Below are 18172 nucleotides of genomic sequence, written 5' to 3'. Positions count from 1 at the left end.
CGTCCGTTATTACTTGTCGTTCAAATGGATGTATCTAGCACTATTAAGTTCTAAATACATCCAATTGATCAACAATTAATTAGATATAGAGGGAGTACATGACAACATGTACTTACATGAGCAATCCAAAACTTCATAACCATTGTGTTAATTCTACATTTATAAGAGTAAATACAGATATTATAATTTCAGGCAAAGGGAGGACAAAGAAGCGAACATTTATAGTGAGGCTACATAATCAAATAACAATGAGTGTAAGTATGCTGACAAAGGGCAAGAGGTACTGACAAGAGCAATGCAGTGCCTAGTATTGTTGTTAGATCCTATGATCCTTTGAGCAAGGAGATTCATCTGAAATTAGTTTTCATACAAGAGAGAAGGTAAGGCACATGCAGAAATTTAGGAGTTCAAATTTTTAATTGATATCATAGACAGTACCTGATGCTGGGCTCTCTGCAGTTCTAATAGGGGTTTGGCCAGTGGAGTAGGGGTAAAGTGTGGTACAGTTGGGCCTATGTTTTCTGTGGCTGCTAATATGTCTGATTTAACAAGTATCACTACCTAGTTTGTACTCCTTGAGGATGTTCACTCACCCTCTTCCTTTTGGACATCTATTACGAAAGAACAATATTTGACTGGAAAAACATAATATGACGACACATGGAATAGGTACAAAAAATGGATAGGTATGGCATATAATCATATATGATGCTTAAACTAAGCAGATGGTGTAACAAAGTAGAAGTAATGCAAGAGGTCATATGCAAAATATGTGCGACCAATACAACCTTGCCAACTTAGAGTAAGCACCTTGATGGGTGAATAAGATAGGCCATCCTCCACCATGCCAAGTTTGTTAGCCAGTGGATTGTTCCGCAATATTCCTCTCGTGCGCCCATTCTCATATTCATTTTGATAATGTTCAATATCTGAGATGCATGAAAACATAAAAACAAGTGAGATTATCTTTGTAATGCAGAAGTGATTCTAATCCAATACTGCCTCCCTGTAAACCCCTTTGTGCTATCTCTGCAATTCTTTTAAGAGATGACATGCATGCTGTAATTTGGTGTGTCCATTAACATAATGTGGCCTACTACTCAAAATATGAGAGCTCGAGAAGTGATGACACTTCGCAGATGACAGCTTCAACATATAGTAAAGAAGAACAAGTCGACCTGACCTGATGGATTCAAAATATACTAAGGGAGAACAACTCGACCTGACCAATCTACCGCAAATGTCTCTGCTACTCTTCCCAACAAGGAACATACTTATTAAAGAAGAGAAGAGGATCATGTTAAAGAAGAGCAGAAGAGCAAGCAGATTGAAGATATTACAAGTCTTTCTATACAATGTCTATTGCCCACCCATGATGAACCAGAGCGCACAGAGAAATACTATTCCTTCCGGTCTCTCCATATGTGGCTCACATGCATTTTGAAACTAAAGTAGGAACATTTAGCAGACCAATTAAACATGTCTCAATTTTACTAATATCAGCATAATATCATATTCGAATTTGTACAACTAAGCTTGTTTAGCTCGATGGGTGGAGCAGTGCTATTACGACATGAACCACGTAGGCTGATCGTGGTCATCATAAGATGAGGAAACGTAAGCATGATGAATATAGTGTTGACCGTGGCAGTGGGATGGCAGATCTGAAGCTGAAAACCGTGCAAAGGGTAGTTAGCAACCGATGTTTGCTTTGAAATAACAACTAAGATTTGGTATGGACAAGAAATTATAGTCAACAAGTGACAAAGAAATGCAATTCTACTGTCTCTCCATATGTCGTGACATGTATTTGGAAACTCAAGTGGGACCTTTAGCTAACCAATTAAATGTGTCTATTAACTAATATCAGTATCATCTCACAATTATATTTGAACAACCAAGCTTTGGTATTATGAGTGTTGTGTTGTTTAGCTTGAAGGGTGGAGTACTACTAGTACGACAAAAAGCACCTATGCATATCATAGTAGAGTTGATAGAAGGGGAAACCCCTAAGCATCAAGAGTAAAATTAGGAAAGTGGAACTAGCTGGACCTTACGGGCTTGTATTGCCGGTACGGCAAGAAAGAGCTACATAAGAACAAAACAATGCCATGGCCCGCCTAGCCTAGTCCAATATACAAAGGAGTGAAGGTAAATTTGTACCAAAATTTGGGATCCCTTGTAGCCTAAGCCATCTGGCCTGCCCAATATTTTAACTGTAACTCTGCTGGTGTGTGGCGCACATGCTTTTCGAAACAAATATAGGAACATTAGGTGACCAATTAAACATCCTCTCTTTTAGTAATATGAGCATCATATCAGATTCGTCTTTCAACAACTAAGCTTTGGTATTATGAGTGGCATGTTGTTTCGCTTGATGGGTTGAGGTCTTGAGGAGCAATGCTAGCATGACACGAAGCACCTACGATGATGGTAGTGAATATAAAGGGGGGAAACCATAAGCTTTACGAGTATAGTGACCGTGCCATGGCAGATCTGAAGGTGCAAACCGGACAAAGGCTACTTCGCAACCAATGTTTGTTTTCAACTAGCCACTACGATTTGGTATGGAAAAGAAAACAGTAAACAAGTTAAGGCCTGATACGTCTCCAATGTATCTATAATTTATGAAGCATTCATGCTATTTTATTATCTATTTTGAATGATTATGTGCTTTATTATAAACTTTTATATTACTTTTGGGACTAACCTATTAACCGGAGGCCCAACCCATATTGTTGTTTTATTGCCTGTTTCAGTATTTCCAAGAAAAGGAATATCAAACGGAGTCCAAACGGAATGAAACCTTCGCCAGCGTGATTTTTTGAAGAATATGATCCTGGAGACTTGGAGTTCACATCAGAAGATCCTCGAGGAGGCCAGGAGATCGGGGCGCGCCCCCCCTTACTGGACGTGCCCCCTGTCTCGTGGGCCCCTCGAGCATCCCCCGACCGACTTCTCTCGCCTATATAATCCTACATACCCTAAAAACATTGAATATCAAGATAGACCGGGAGTTCCGCCGCTGCAAGCCTCTGTAGCCACCAAAATCCTCTCGGGAGCCCGTTCCGGCACCCTGCCGGAGGGGGAACCCATCACTGGTGGCCATCTTCATCATCCCGGTGCTCTCCATGACGAGGAGGGAGTAGTTCACCCTCGGGGCTGAGGGTATGTACCAGTAGCTATGTGTTTGATCTCTCTCTCTCTCTCTCTCTCTCTCGTGTTCTCTCCATGGTGCTTTGCTATTATAGCTGGATCTTATGATGTTTCTCCCCCTCTACTCTCTTGTGATGAATTGAGTTTCCCTCTTGAAGTTATCTTATCGGATTGAGTCTTTATTTGAGAATACTTGATGTATGTCTTGCCGTGTTTATCTATGGTGACAATGGGATATCACGTGCCACTTGATGTATGTTTTGGTGACCAACTTGCGGGTTCCGCCCATGAACCTATGCATAGGGGTTGGCACATGTTTTCTTGACTCTCCGGTAGAAACTTTGGGGCACTCTTTGAAGTACTTTGTGTTGGCTGGATGAATCTGAGATTGTGTGATGCATATCGTATAATCATGCCCACGCATACTTGAGGTGACAACGGAGTATCTAGGTGACATTAGGGTTTTGGTTGATTTGTGTCTTAAGGTGTTATTTTAGTACAAACTCTTGAATAGATTGATCCAAAAGAATAACTTTGAGGTGGTTTCGTACCCTACCATAATCTCTTCGTTTGTTCTCCACTATTAGTGGCTTTGGAGTGACTCTTTGTTGCATGTTGAGGGATTGTTATATGATCTATCTATGTTATTATTGTTGAGAGAACTTGCACTAGTGAAATTATGAACCCTAGGCCTTGTTTCCTATCATTGCAATACCGTTTACGCTCACTTTTATCATTAGTTACTGTGCTGTTTTTATATTTTCAGATTACAAAAACCTATATCTACCATCCATATTGCACTTGTATCACCATCTCTTCGCCGAACTAGTGCACCTATACAGTTTACCATTGTATTGGGTGTGTTGGGGACACAAGAGACTCTTTGTTATTTGGTTGCAGGGTTGTTTGAGAGAGACAATCTTCATCCTACGCCTCCCACGGATTGATAAACCATAGGTCATCCACTTGAGGGAAATTTGCTACTGTCCTACAAACCTGTGCACTTGCAGGCCCAACAACGTCTACAAGAAGAAGGTTGTGTAGTAGACATCAAGCTCTTTTCTGGCGCTGTTGCCGGGGAGGTGAGTGCTTGAAGGTATATTTTTAGATCTTGCAATCAAATCTCTTTGTTTCTTGTTTTATCACTAGTTTAGTTTATAAAAGAAAACTACAAAAAAATGGATTTGAGTTTGTCTCATACGCTTCGTCTTTTTAATATCTTTCGTGAGTACGATGGAAAGGAAAATTGTGCTCAAGTGCTAAAATAAGAATGCATTAAAATGCTTGGTACTAAATCTTTGAATGATGAGCATGATTGCAATGTTGTTAGTATGAATTCCTTGAATATCCATGATGCTAATGATATGCAAAGCCACAAGCTTGGGGAAGCTATGTTTGATGAATATGATATTTTTAGTCCCCCAACCTTTGATGAGAATATTTATTATGATGAAAGAATGCCTCCTATTTATGATGATTATATTGATGAAAGTGGGTTTGGAAGAGTGTCAACTTTAGGAAGTAGTGATCCCACTATTTAGGAGGATGTTGAATCTTATTGTGACGAACATGAAAGTGGATTTGGAAGAGTGTCAACTTTATTTAGTGATGATTCCACTATTTCGGAAGAGGTTCCAATTGATTATGAGAACAAAGTTGCTATCTATGATGATTATTGTGATGACTTGTATGCTATTAATAATAACGATAACCATGAAACTTGTCATCATGATTTTAGTTTTCAATTGGATTATGCCTCACATGATAATTATTTTATTGAGTTTGCTCCCACTATTATTCATAAGAAGAATTTTGCTTATGTGGAGAGTAGTAAATTTTCTATGCTTGTAGATCATGAAAGGAATGATTTATTTGCTGGTTATATTGTTGAATTAATTCATGATGCTACTGAAAATTATTACGACGGAGGAATATATGCTTGTAGGAATTGCAATAATGTCAAGTTTCCTCTCTATGTGTTGAAAATTTTGAAGCTATGCTTGTTTTACCTTCCTATGCTAGTTGATTATTGTTCCCATAAGTTGTTTGCTCACAAAATCCCTATGCATAGGAAGTGGGTTAGGCTTAAATGTGCTAGTCATATGCTTCATGATGCTCCCATTATGTTTCAATTCTTATCTTTTATGTGAGCATCATTGTCATCATCATGCCTAGCTAGAAAGGCATTAAAGAAAAAGCGCTTGTTGGGAGACGACCCAATATTTATCCTTACTGTTTTTGTGTGTCCACATGATTGTGATAATGTAGCAATCATGTTTTATAGCTTTTGTTTCAAGAAAGTGCCAAGTAAGACCTTTAGGAGAGCTTACGGTGATAGTTGTGTTGACCCTGCTGAAAATCAGAAACTTTTTCACCTAGTAAATTAGTTTTGTTAATTCACAGAAACGTGCTTCTGATCTGATTATTTTTTCTATGGATTGGTAGACAAATTTCTTAGGACTTCCTAATTTGGTAGGATTTTTGGAGTTCTATAAGAAGACATTTGATACAGACTACTACAGATTGTTCTGACAGATTCTGTTTTCTATGTGTCGTTTGCTTATTTTGATGAATCTATGAGTAGTATTGGAGGGTATGAACCATAGATAAGTTGGAGTACAGTAGATATTAAACCAATATGAATTTAGAATGAGTTCACTACAGTACCTAAGTGGTGGTTTTATTTTCTTATACTAACGGAGCTTACGAGTTTTCTGTTGAGTTTTGTGTTGTGGAGTTTTCAAGTTTTGGGTAAAGATTCGATGGACTATGGAATAAGGAGTGGGAAGAGCCTAATCTTGGAGATGCCCAAGGCACCCCAAGGTAATATTCAAGGACAACCAAGAGCCTAAGCTTGGGGATGCCCCGGATGGCATCCCCTCTTTCGTCTTTGTTCATCGGTAAACTTTACTTGGAGCTATATTTTTATTCGCCACATGATATGTGTTTTGCTTGGAGCATCATTTTCTTTTGTTAGTATTTGCTTGCTGTTATTTAGAATAATGTTTTGCATCTTTAGTTTCAATAAAAATGTCAAGGATAGCCTCTATGATGCTTATTTTGCTAGTATACATGTTGCTGTTTGAAAACAGAAAGCTTACCGCTGTTGCAAAAATTCCCTAAAAAAGTCAGAGAATGATATAATGTTGAAACATTTTGCATAAGGAGCTCTGATAAATTTACTACAGTGGGAATTTTATTTCATAATTTTTGGAGTTAGGGTAGTATTGATACTGTTGCATTCTTTACAGACTGTACTGTTTTGGCAGATTGCTGTTATGTTTGCATTGTTTGCATATGTTTACTTGTTTAATGATTCTATTTGAGGATTGGAGTGTTAAATATGCAGAGACATTTAGTATGCAATGTTGAATAATAATTTTAGTGATTTGTTACATTGGAAAATGATAAGGTTTTGCATTGGTTTATACTAACCTATCTCACGAGTTCTTATTGAGTTTGTTGTGGATGAAGCTTTTGAGAAATAGAGAAACCATGATATGAGAGGAACTAAGGAGACACAAAAGTTCAAGCTTGGGGATGCCCAAGGCACGCCAAGATAATATTTCAAGGAGTCTCAAGCATCTGAGCTTGGGGATGCCCCGATAGGCATCCCACATTTCTTCTTCAAGAACTATCGGTTAGTATTGGTTGAGCCTAAGTTTTTGCTTCTTCATATGAGTCGTGCTATCCTTGCAATGTCATTTTATTTTGTTTTGCTTGCCGTTTGAATACAATACCAAGATCTGAAATTCTTAAATGAGAGAGAGTCTTCGCATAGTTACATAATTATTTAGCTACTCATTGATCTTCACTTATATCTTTTTGGAGTAGTTTTTCATTTACTCGTGTGCTTCAATTTTACCCTATGAGTAAATTGTTGAATGAGTTGAATGCATAAATCTGAAATTATATATGTCTCTTTTCCTTATCCCATGGGGAGTAATGACTTCACATCTAAGAAGTAGAGGTTGTAAATTTGTTGAAGGTTCGCAAGCATTGTATTGGTCATTTGAACAATTCATGAAAGAATATTGAAGGAAGAGAGATTTCATATATAAATATACTATCCTAGACATCTTTTATAATTGGGAGCACTCATTAAGTATGACATGCTAAAGAGTTGATGTTGGACAAGGAAGACAATGTAATGGGTTATGTTTCTCCGACATCTCAGTTAAAGTATATTATCATGGATCATTCAAACATGTTGAGCTTGCCTTTCCCCCTCACGCTAGCCAAAATTCCTTGCACAAAGTAGAGATACTACTTGTGCTTCCAAATATCCTTAAACCCAGTTTTGCCATGAGAGTCCACCATACCTACCTATGGATTGAGTAAGATCCTTCAAGTAAGTTGTCATCGCTGCAAGCAATAAAAATTGCTCTCTAAATATGTATGATCTTTTGGTGTGAAGAAAATAGCTTTGTACGATCTTGTTATGGAAGCAATAAAAGCGACGGGCTGCATAATAAAGGTCCATATACAAGTGGCAATATAAAGTGATGTTCATTCGCATTAAGATTTTGTGCATCCAACCCTAAAAGCGCATGACAACCTCTGCTTCCCTCTGCGAAGGGCCTATCTTTTACTTTATGTCTTTTACTTTATGCAAGAGTCAAGGTGATCTTCACCTTTCCCTCTTTAATTTTATCCTTTGGCAAGCACCTCGTGTTGGGAAGATCCTGATATATATATCCAATTGGATGTAAGTTAGCATGAACTATTATTGTTGACATCACCCAAAGGTGAATACGTTGGGAGGCAACACTATAAGACCCTGTCTTTCTCAGTGTCCGATTGAAACTCCATAACCATTAGTATTGCGTGAGTGTTAGCAATTGTAGAAGACTATATGATAGTTGAGTATGTGGAGTTTGCTATTACTGAAAATAAGATGAATTGCAATTGTTTGATGACTGAGAATGAAGCTTGCTAGTTTTCAACAAAGTTTATGGTCTATGCTTTGACATGTGAATTACGTGTTACTTTAGCGTGAGAAGTTTTATGAGATGAACTACTGTTATGACTTATTATCATGCTAGAAAAGGTGATTGAAATTATCATTGATCAAACTTGTGCACCTTCTAGCATTTACACTTCATAAATTCTTTCTTTTATCATTTACCTACTTGAGGACGAGTAGGAATTAAGCTTGGGGATGCTAATACGTCTCCAATGTATCTATAATTTATGAAGCATTCATGCTATTTTATTATCTGTTTTGAATGATTATGAGCTTTATTATACACTTTTATATTACTTTTGGGACTAACCTATTAACCAGAGGCCCAGCCCATACTGCTGTTTTATTGCCTGTTTCAGTATTTCAAAGAAAATGAATATCAAACAGAGTCCAAACGGAATGAAACCTTCGGCAGCGTGATTTTTTGGAAGAATATGATCCTGGAGACTTGGAGTTCACGTCAGAGGATCCTCGAGGAGGCCAGGAGATAGGGGGGCGCCCCCCTATTGGGCGCGCCCCCCTATCTCGTGGGCCCCTCGAGCACCCCCCGACCGACTTATTTCGCCTATATAAGCCTACATACCCTACAATCATCGAATATCAAGATAGATCGGGAGTTCCGCCACCGCAAGCCTCTGTAGCCACCAAAAACCTCTCGGGAGCCCGTTCCGGCACCCTGCCGGAGGGGGAATCCATCACCGGTGGCCATCTTCATCATCCTGGTGCTCTCCATGACGAGGAGGGAGTAGTTCACCCTTGGGGCTGAGGCTATGTACCAGTAGCTATGTGTTTGATCTATCTCTCTCTCTCTCTCGTGTTCTCTCCATGGCACGATCTTGATGTATCGCGAGCTTTTCTATTATAGTAGGATCTTATGATGTTTCACCCCCTCTACTCTCTTGTGATGAATTGAGTTTCCCTCTTGAAGTTATCTTATCGGATTGAGTCTTTATTTGAGAACACTTGATGTATGTCTTGCCGTGTTTATCTGTGGTGACAATGGGATATCACGTGCCACTTGATGTATGTTTTGGTGACCAACTTGCGGGTTCCGCCCATGAACCTATGCATAGGGGTTGGTACACGTTTTCTTGACTCTCCGGTAGAAACTTTGGGGCACTCTTTGAAGTACCTTGTGTTGGTTGGATGAATCTGAGATTGTGTGATGCATATCATATAATCATGCCCACCGATACTTGAGGTGACACTACTAGAAAAAGGCCTACTAATGGCGCACCGGTTTTGCCTACTAATGGCGCACTACCGGTGCGCCATTACTAGCATGCCATTAGTATTTTTTACTAATGGCGCACCACTAGTGCGCCATTAGTATCTGGTATACTAATGGCGCACCATGTAGTGCGCCATTAGTAACATTTTTTTAAAAAAATTCAAATTTTTTTCAGAATTTTTTTTAAATTTGTTTTTTCAATTTTTCTTAATCTCAGTTCACTATGGCTTAATCTCGGGTCAATATGCTTAATCTCAGGTCAAATCGCACTCCGTGGTCAAACTTCCCGAAAGGTCACCCATCCTCACACTACTCCAGCCCAAGCACGCTTAACTTCAGAGTTCTATCCAACCCGAGCAACAGCTCACTTCACACGCACTTGTTGATATATCTAGCATATCAATCCTGTTATACCTTGTTGATGTCTAGGACTTTGTTCATGTTCATGACTATGATGAAATTTTGAAAAATATTTCAAACTTCCCGATCATATTACGTATCATTTTTTGAAAAAAAATTCAAAAAAAATTCAAAACCAATTTTTTTCTGTTACTAGTGGTGCACCACATCCATGGTGCGCACCTAGTAAGTTTGAAATTTTTTGATTTTTTTTGCCGCTAGATCTTGAAAGCCCCGTAACTTTTTTTCTGTTAGGTTTTTGGGGATTTTGAAAATGTTTAACAGGGTTCCCCCAGTTAAATTTGGATGTAACTTTTCGAGTAGATGATTTTTCATCCGAGTTCGTATGCAAAAGTTATGCCCATTTTACAAATTCCCAGAGAGATTTTGCAAATAAAGTTGAAATTCATATTTGTAAATTTTCCCAAAAACTAGAGCACATATCACATGGGAAACATATTATCTTTTATTTTTTTGACATTTCCATCATTTTCTTTTATTTTTTTTAAAACTGAAAAGGCGATCCACGGGGGGGGGGGGGTGCATTCGGTGTTGGGGCAAGTTAGTAATGGCGCACCGTGGGGTGGTGCATTACTAGTTTTGAAAAAAAATAAAAAAAATGATATTTTTTTTGATTTTTTTTTGAAAAAAACTTAGTAATGGCGCACCAGTGGAAAGTGCGCCATTACTAGTTAAAACTAGTAATGGCGCACCGAGACATGGTGCGCCATTAGTAACATTTTTTTTATATTTTTTTTACTTTTTTTTCAAAACTACTAATGGCGCACGACGGATGTGGTGCACCATTACTATGTCAGTTAGTAATGGCGCACTATGCAACGGTGCGCCATTAGTAACAATTTTTTTAATGTTTTTTTTCAAAACTACTAATGGCGCACCACACACCAGGTGCACCATTAGTAATATATTACTAATGGCGCACCGAGACATGGTGCGCCATTAGAATATAGTAATGGCACACCACATCACAGGTGCGCCATTAGCGGCCATTCCATCTATAGCCCTTTTTGTAGTAGTGTGACAATGGAGTATCTAGGTGACATTAGGGTTTTGATTGATTTGTGTCTTAAGGTGTTATTCTAGTACGAACTCTTGAATAGATTGATCCGAAAGATTAACCTAGAGGTGGTTTCGTACCCTACCATAATCTCTTCGTTTGTTCTTCGCTATTAGTGGCTTTGGAGTGACTCTTTGTTGCATGTTGAGGGATTGTTATATGATCTATCTATGTTATTATTGTTGAGAGAACTTGCGCTAGTGAAGGTATGAACCCTAGGCCTTGTTTCCTATCATTGCAATACCGTTTACGCTCACTTTTATCATTAGTTACCTTGCTGTTTTTATATTTTCAGATTACAAAAACCTATATCTACCATCCATATTACACTTGTATCACCATCTCTTCGCCGAACTAGTGCACCTATACAATTTACCTTAGGTCATCTTTGTTGGGGACACAAGAGACTCTTTGTTATTTGGTTGCAGGGTTGTTTGAGAGAGACCATCTTCATCCTACGCCTCCCACGGATTGATAAACCTTAGGTCATCCACTTGAGGGAAATTTGCTACTGTCCTACAAACCTGTGCACTTGCAGGCCCAACAACGTCTACAAGAAGAAGGTTGTGTAGTAGACATCAGGGCCCTCTTTGATTTGCAGGATTTTCAAAACGCAGGAATCAGGAAAATACAGGATTTTAGTGGCATGTCCACTTGAATCCTATAGGATTAGCATAGAGTGTTTGATGTTAAAGGAAAAACAAAGGAATTGAAAAAGAGGTGGGAGTGGATGCTAGATTTGCAATGAAATATAGTACACTTGATTCCATAGGAAAAAATTCCTATAGGATTCAACCCTGTGAATCAAACGACAAATGTAGGAAAAAATTCTAAGGATTCTAGCCCTCCAAAAGTCCCACAGAATTCCTTTGAATCAAAGGAGCCTTAGATCTATTTTCCGGGTGAGATCAATAACTTAAGTAGATTTGAAAGAGTACCACCTCTCTTGCGACGTCGTGTAGGCCCCTGCTGATATGTTGAGGGTGCTACGTGTGCGATGGCTGACACCGGCGTTGAAGAATACTTTAGACGACAGACGGCCGGCTCGGGGGATAAGTCATGTTGCCGTGGATGAGGCGATTGTAGGAGCGACAACGGCAAGGTGGACGATGATGCCGATGAAGCAAGAGGACGCGATGAAAGGATCCTGGTCCGGCGCCATGGATGAGAGACGTCCATCTCTTGAAGTGGACGACGGGGTAGGGGTAGCGGCTCCAGCAAGGTAGAGGATGGGGTGGCGAACGGAGGAGGCTGGCCGCAGTGAGGAGGTTGTTGTGGCGCCGATGGTGTATGAATGGGGAAATGGAGGGGGGGATCTTAAACATTTGGACTCGCTTGTCTGAAATGTGGGAAAGTTACGAACTTATCCCATGTTTAAAATTTCGGACAACAAGTCGGTTGTGGATAGGACGGTAATTTTGCATCTCCCCAATATTTGCAGGTAGCGATTTTGGGCAAGGTGTCAGCGTCCTGGGAACGGGGGTCCCCAGACTTGCCTACCTGCGGCCTGTGGCGTGGCTCCACCAGTGGCCCAGTACGGTCCATCTTCATCAGCCAACACTCAAGACCCTCGCGAGGGGCCAAGCCTCGTGGGGAGGACGACGCAAGGCCTCCTTAGGAGCGGCCTCACCAGGCAGGCTTGTGAGGGAACCGGAGAGATCAAGGCAAGGGGTACCTCTCGAGGTTCCCGTGACGCAAACCATGACGATCAAGACCAGGCGGGCGCCAGCCCGTGCAGTGTCCTCGTTTCCCCTTTGGTGCTAATGGGGCAAGCGCAGGAGCGGAGTACCGAGGCATCAAGCAAAGGTTCCCATATCGGTGCAAGAAGACCAAGACCAGCGGGACGGCAGGACAGAGGTCATTGTGGAGCCCAAGACAGCGTCACCACCAGCACCTTTGACAGGCGAAGACCACGTTTAGTCAGGATAGCTTGTACTAGTTGTCCCCTTTCAAAGTGGCCGTTGTTGGATCCCTTCCCGCTGAATATTTGGGAAGAGGACCAGGGCCTCTATAAATAGGGTTAGCCACCACAGTAGAAGGGGGGAAGTTCATCTACACACCACACCACCACAAGAACACCTCTCCTTGCAAGGTTGTTCTTCCCTTGTACTGTTCATCATCAGCCCAAGAGGCAATCCACCACACCACACATAGGAGTAGGGGATTACACCACAGCAGTGGCCCGAACCTGTATAAATCTCGTGACCCTTGTGTTGTGAGTTCATCGTGCTAGCTTAGAGATCACGGCGAGGCTAAGGGCGTGTTTCGGTAGGGAGAAATCTTCGTGCGCACCCCAGTGTTCGAACCTCGAGGGTTTTGTCGGAACCCGATATCCGACCTTTGGAGCGCCAGGTAGGGGTGCGCCGGAGCTTCTCCTTCCGTCGACCCGCTCTCCACCGACAATGCGCTTCGCCCACATGGCGGACATCGCACTCCCGGCTCCGGAGGCCGGTGCTAGCGCTGGGGCCAGGGGGCTCCGAGCCTTGGTCCCCGCCTTACGGCACATGTAGTGGCTGCACAAGTTCAAGCCAGAGATGCCTCTGCGCTACGACGGTGCGGCGGACCCACATGTTTTCCTGCTGGCATACGAGGAAGCCGTCCTCAAGGCCGGGGGCGACGACAAGGTCATGGACAACTGGCCTCCCATGGCCCTCACTGGCGTCTCGCACGCTTGCCTGCTCAACCTGCGGACGTCTTCAGTGGCCTCCTGGGAGGAACTGCGCGACCTCTTCCTCGCCCACCATGCAGCGCCGGCGCCCCCGGTCGTCGCAGCTCTCCTGGGCGGCTCGCAGGCGCCGTCCTCGGACCGCCACGCCAAGCTGTTCTTTCACCAGATCGGTGCCGCCCTTGCGCAGCAAGGAGCTCCCACGGGTTGGGTGGGGCCCAAGGCCGACCTGACCTTCAACTCGGAATATCACCCCGCCAACACCGCCTGCTCGGGTGCGCTCCCGATGCTCTGCACGCCCACCATCTGCCAGGTGGCCGTCACCAAAACCCTCATCGATGGCGGTGCTGGCCTCATCGTGCTCTCGGTGGAGGCCTTCAGCCTCCTCCACATACCACCGGAATGACTCCGACCCAGCAAGCCCTTCTCGGGCGTTGGAGGTGGTTCCTCTAGTTCCCTGGGGCAGATCCGCCTTCCCTTGACCTTCGGCACCCACGACAACTACCGCACGGAGCGGGTCGACTTCGACATTGCCCACATCGGCCTCCCGTACAATGCCATCCTGATGACCCAAAAGTATAGGGGATCTATCGTAGTCCTTTCGATAAGTAAGAATGTCAAACCCAACAAGGAGGAGAAGGAAATGACAAGCGGTTTTCAGTAAGGTATTCTCTGCAAGCACTAAAATTGTAGGTAACAGATAGTTTTGTGATAAGATAATTTGTAACGGGTAACAAGCAACGAAAAGTAAATAAGGTGCAGCAAGGTGGCCCAATCCTTTTTGTAGTAAAGGAAAAGCCTGGACAATTTCTTATAATGAGAAAAGCGCTCCCGAGGACACATGGGAATTCTCGTCAAACTGGTTTTCATCACGCTCATATAATTCGCGTTCTTTACTTTGATAATTTGATATGTGGGTGGACCGATGCTTGGGTACTGCCCTTTCTTGGACAAGCATCCCACTTATGATTAACCCCTATTGCCAGCATCCGCACCTACAAAAGAAGTATTAAGGTAAACCTGACCATAGCATAAAACAAGTGGATCCAAATCAGCCCCTTACGAAGCAACGCACAAACTAGGGTTTAAGCTTCTGTCACTCTTGCAACCCATCATCTACTTATTACTTCCCAATGCCTTCCTCTAGGCCCAAATAATGGTGAAGTGTCATGTAGTCGATGTTCACATAACACCACTAGAGGAGAGACAACATGCATCTCATCAAAATATCGAACGAATACCAAATTCACATGACTACTAATAGCAAGACTTCACCCATGTCCTCAGGAACAAACATAACAACTCACAAAGCATATTCATGTTCATAACCAAAGGGTATTAATATGCATTAAGGATCTAAACATATGATCTTCCACCAAATAAACAAACTCGCATCAACTACAAGGAGTAATCAACACTACTAGCAACCCACAGTTACCAATCTGAGGTTTTGGTTCAAAGATTGGATACAAGAGTTGAACTAGGGTTTGAGAGGAGATGGTGTTGGAGAAGATGTTGATGGAGATTGAACCCCTCCCGATGAGAGGATCGTTGGTGATGACGATGGTGATGATTTCCCCCTCCCGGAGGGAAGTTTCCCCAGCAGAACAGCTCCGCCGGAGCCCTAGATTGGTCCCGCCAAGGTTTCGCCTTGTGGCGGCGGAGTTTCGTCCTGTAAGCTTTCTTATGATTTTTTTCGAGGGTAAAATACTTCATATAGAAGAAGATGGGCACCGGAGGGCCACCAGGGGACCCACGAGGCAGGGGGCACGCCCAGTAGGGTAGGGCATGCCCCCACCCTTGTGGCCAGGGTGTGGGCCCCCTCTGGTGCTTCTTTCGCTCAATAATTCTTATTAATTCCAAAAATGACTTCCGTCGAGTTTCAGGACTTTTGGAGTTGTGCAGAATAGGTTTCCAATATTTGCTCCTTTTCCAGCCCAGAATCCAAGCTGCCGGCATTCTCCCTCTTCATGATAAACCTTGTAAAATAAGATAGAATAGCCATAAGTATTGTTACATAACGTGTAAGAACAGCCCATAATGCAATAAATATCAATATAAAAGCATGATGCAAAATGGAAGCATCAACTCCCCCAAGCTTAGACCTCGCTTGTCCTCAAGCGGAAGCCGAAATCGAAAAATATGTCCACATGTTTAGAGATAGAGGTGTCGATAAAAATAAAACATGAACATGAGGGCATCATGATCATTCTTATAACAGAAGCATATATATATTTTGTCATATGATTTCTTATGCTCAAGTAACAATCTATTCACAATATCAAGTATGAATCAGAAACTTCATTGAGAACTAACAAACTATAATCTCAGTCATTGAAGCAATTGCAATTTATCATAACATCAGAAAGAGTCAAGAATAGAGCTTATCAGCAAGTCCACATACTCAACCATCATTTAGTCTGCTACAATTGCTAACACTCATGCAATACTTATGGTTATGGAGTTTTAATCGGACACAGAGAAAGATAGGGGCTTATAGTGTTGCCTCCCAACATCTTACCTCACGGGTAATGTCAATAATAATAGTTCATGCAAACTTACATCCAATTGGATATATATATCAGGATCTTTCCAACACGAGATGCACTACTAGGAAAAGGGCTATAGATGAAATTGACACTAATGGCGCACCAGAGAAGTGGTGCGCCACTACTATATACTAATGGCGCACCATTTGGTGATGCTCCATTAGTGTGGAAGACACTAATGGCGCACCAGACACTAGGTGCGCCACTAGTAACAATTTTTTTTCCATTTTTCCAAACATACTAATGGCGCATCCGGGCTAAGTGCGCCATTACTAGTTCTAACTAGTAATGGCGCACCAGCCACAGAGTGCGCCAGTACTGTATTTTTTTATTCTTTTTTTTTGCAAAACTACTAATGGCGCACCGTGGCACAGTGAGCCATTACTAGTTTAAACTAGTAATGGCGCACTATGCCACAGTGCGCCATTAGTATATATATATATATATATATATATATTTTACTTTTTTGCAAAACTACTAATGGCGCACGGATGTGTGGTGCGCCATTAGTATGTTGTGTTACTAATGGCGCATGTTTGTGTGGTGCGCCATTAGTAACCTGGGACCAGCTAGATATTTTGGACAGCCAAACCTACACACTCACTTTCCCCACTTCATTCCCTCCACCTCCTTCTCCAAGCTTGTCGGCTGCCTCCTCCTCCTCACCTCATTTGCACCATAGATTCATCAAAAGTAAGTGGTGAAATTACCTTTTTTTGATAGGTAATTAAGGGGAAAGCTATCTTCATGTTGTAGATCTACTTTTTTTCTCCCTAGCTCGCTCCAACAACGTGCACATGCACTTTTTGTGGCCTAGCTAGATCTATGTATGTTTGTGGTGTTGCATATGTTTGTGGTGTTGCATATATGTTTGTGTTTGCAGGTACCAGTATTTGAAATGCGATAGTTGCCAATATTTTGCCGGAATGTTGATTCATTTCTGTTTCGGCGAAAATTTTGGCACTATGCATTCTTTTTGGTCCTATTTTAGGGAAGGTCATGCCAGATTTTTTCTTGGTTCTAAAATATCGTTTTGCTCTACCCCGCAGGCAACCATGGTCCGCATGATGACCGAAGGCATCGTGAATAGGTTTTTGAGCTTCGCGAAGGCCGAGATGCTTCAAAAGAATGAGATGGAGATAAGATGTCCGTGTCGAAGATGCAAGCTGAAGAGCCTTATTGCGGACCCGGATTCCGGGCAGGTGTGGGACCACCTGCTCTTGCGTGGTTTCATGGATGGCTATCGGTGGCAAGGTGATGAAGATGACTATGAAGTCGTCCATGGGGGCTGGGCAAGAAATGAGGAAGGGCAACAACACAACCAAAGCAGCGAGGGCGGGCGAGAAGATGAAGAATCTCCAGGACATGATCACGACGGTGATGCTGTACACAGTCATCATGTAGAAGATGCCGGACATGATGATGAGGAAGATAAAGATGAAGGGCATGATCATGAAGATAAAGATGCCAGAGCAGACGACGATGGAGGCTGGGTGCAGGACCCTCATATTCAAGACCTGCTTCTCAAGCAGACGGATAACGCAAGAGCTGCCGCCCGAGAGAAAGCCAAGCTGGATCAACTGGAGATAGACGCGGTTACTCCATTGTATGAAGGATGCAGGCCCGAGGATACCCGCCTGAAAGTAACGCTCATGGCTCTGGAGATGAAGGTAAAACACAAAATGACCGACGCATGCTTCAACGAGAACATGTCATTTTGGCACGAACGTCTTCCCAAGGGGAACAAGTGCCCGACCAGTTTCGAGGAGGCGAAGAAAATCGTGTGTCCTCTGGATTTACCGCACGTGAAATACCATGTGTGCATGAACAATTGCATCATTTATCGGGACGAGCACGCGGAGTCTACCATATGTCCGGTGTGCGGCGTCACTCGATACAAGAAGAGGAAGAAAGCTCCTCGAAAATCGGTGTGGTACTTTCCGATCACTCCTCGTCTGCAGCGGTATTTCGCGGACCCTAAGGTAGCAAAGCTCCTGCGTTGGCACGCGGATAGGGAGGAGAAGAAGCGGGAAGATGACGGAAATGATCCGGAGATAAATAAAAAAGACAAGATGCTGAGTCACCCTAAGGATGCGAGCCAGTGGCAAGCATTGAACTTCAAAGACCC

The sequence above is a fragment of the Triticum aestivum genome, chromosome 6B, assembly GCF_018294505.1.
Source record: "Triticum aestivum cultivar Chinese Spring chromosome 6B, IWGSC CS RefSeq v2.1, whole genome shotgun sequence".
Classification (NCBI taxonomy): domain Eukaryota; kingdom Viridiplantae; phylum Streptophyta; class Magnoliopsida; order Poales; family Poaceae; genus Triticum; species Triticum aestivum.
This window is presented reverse-complemented; position numbering follows the sequence as displayed.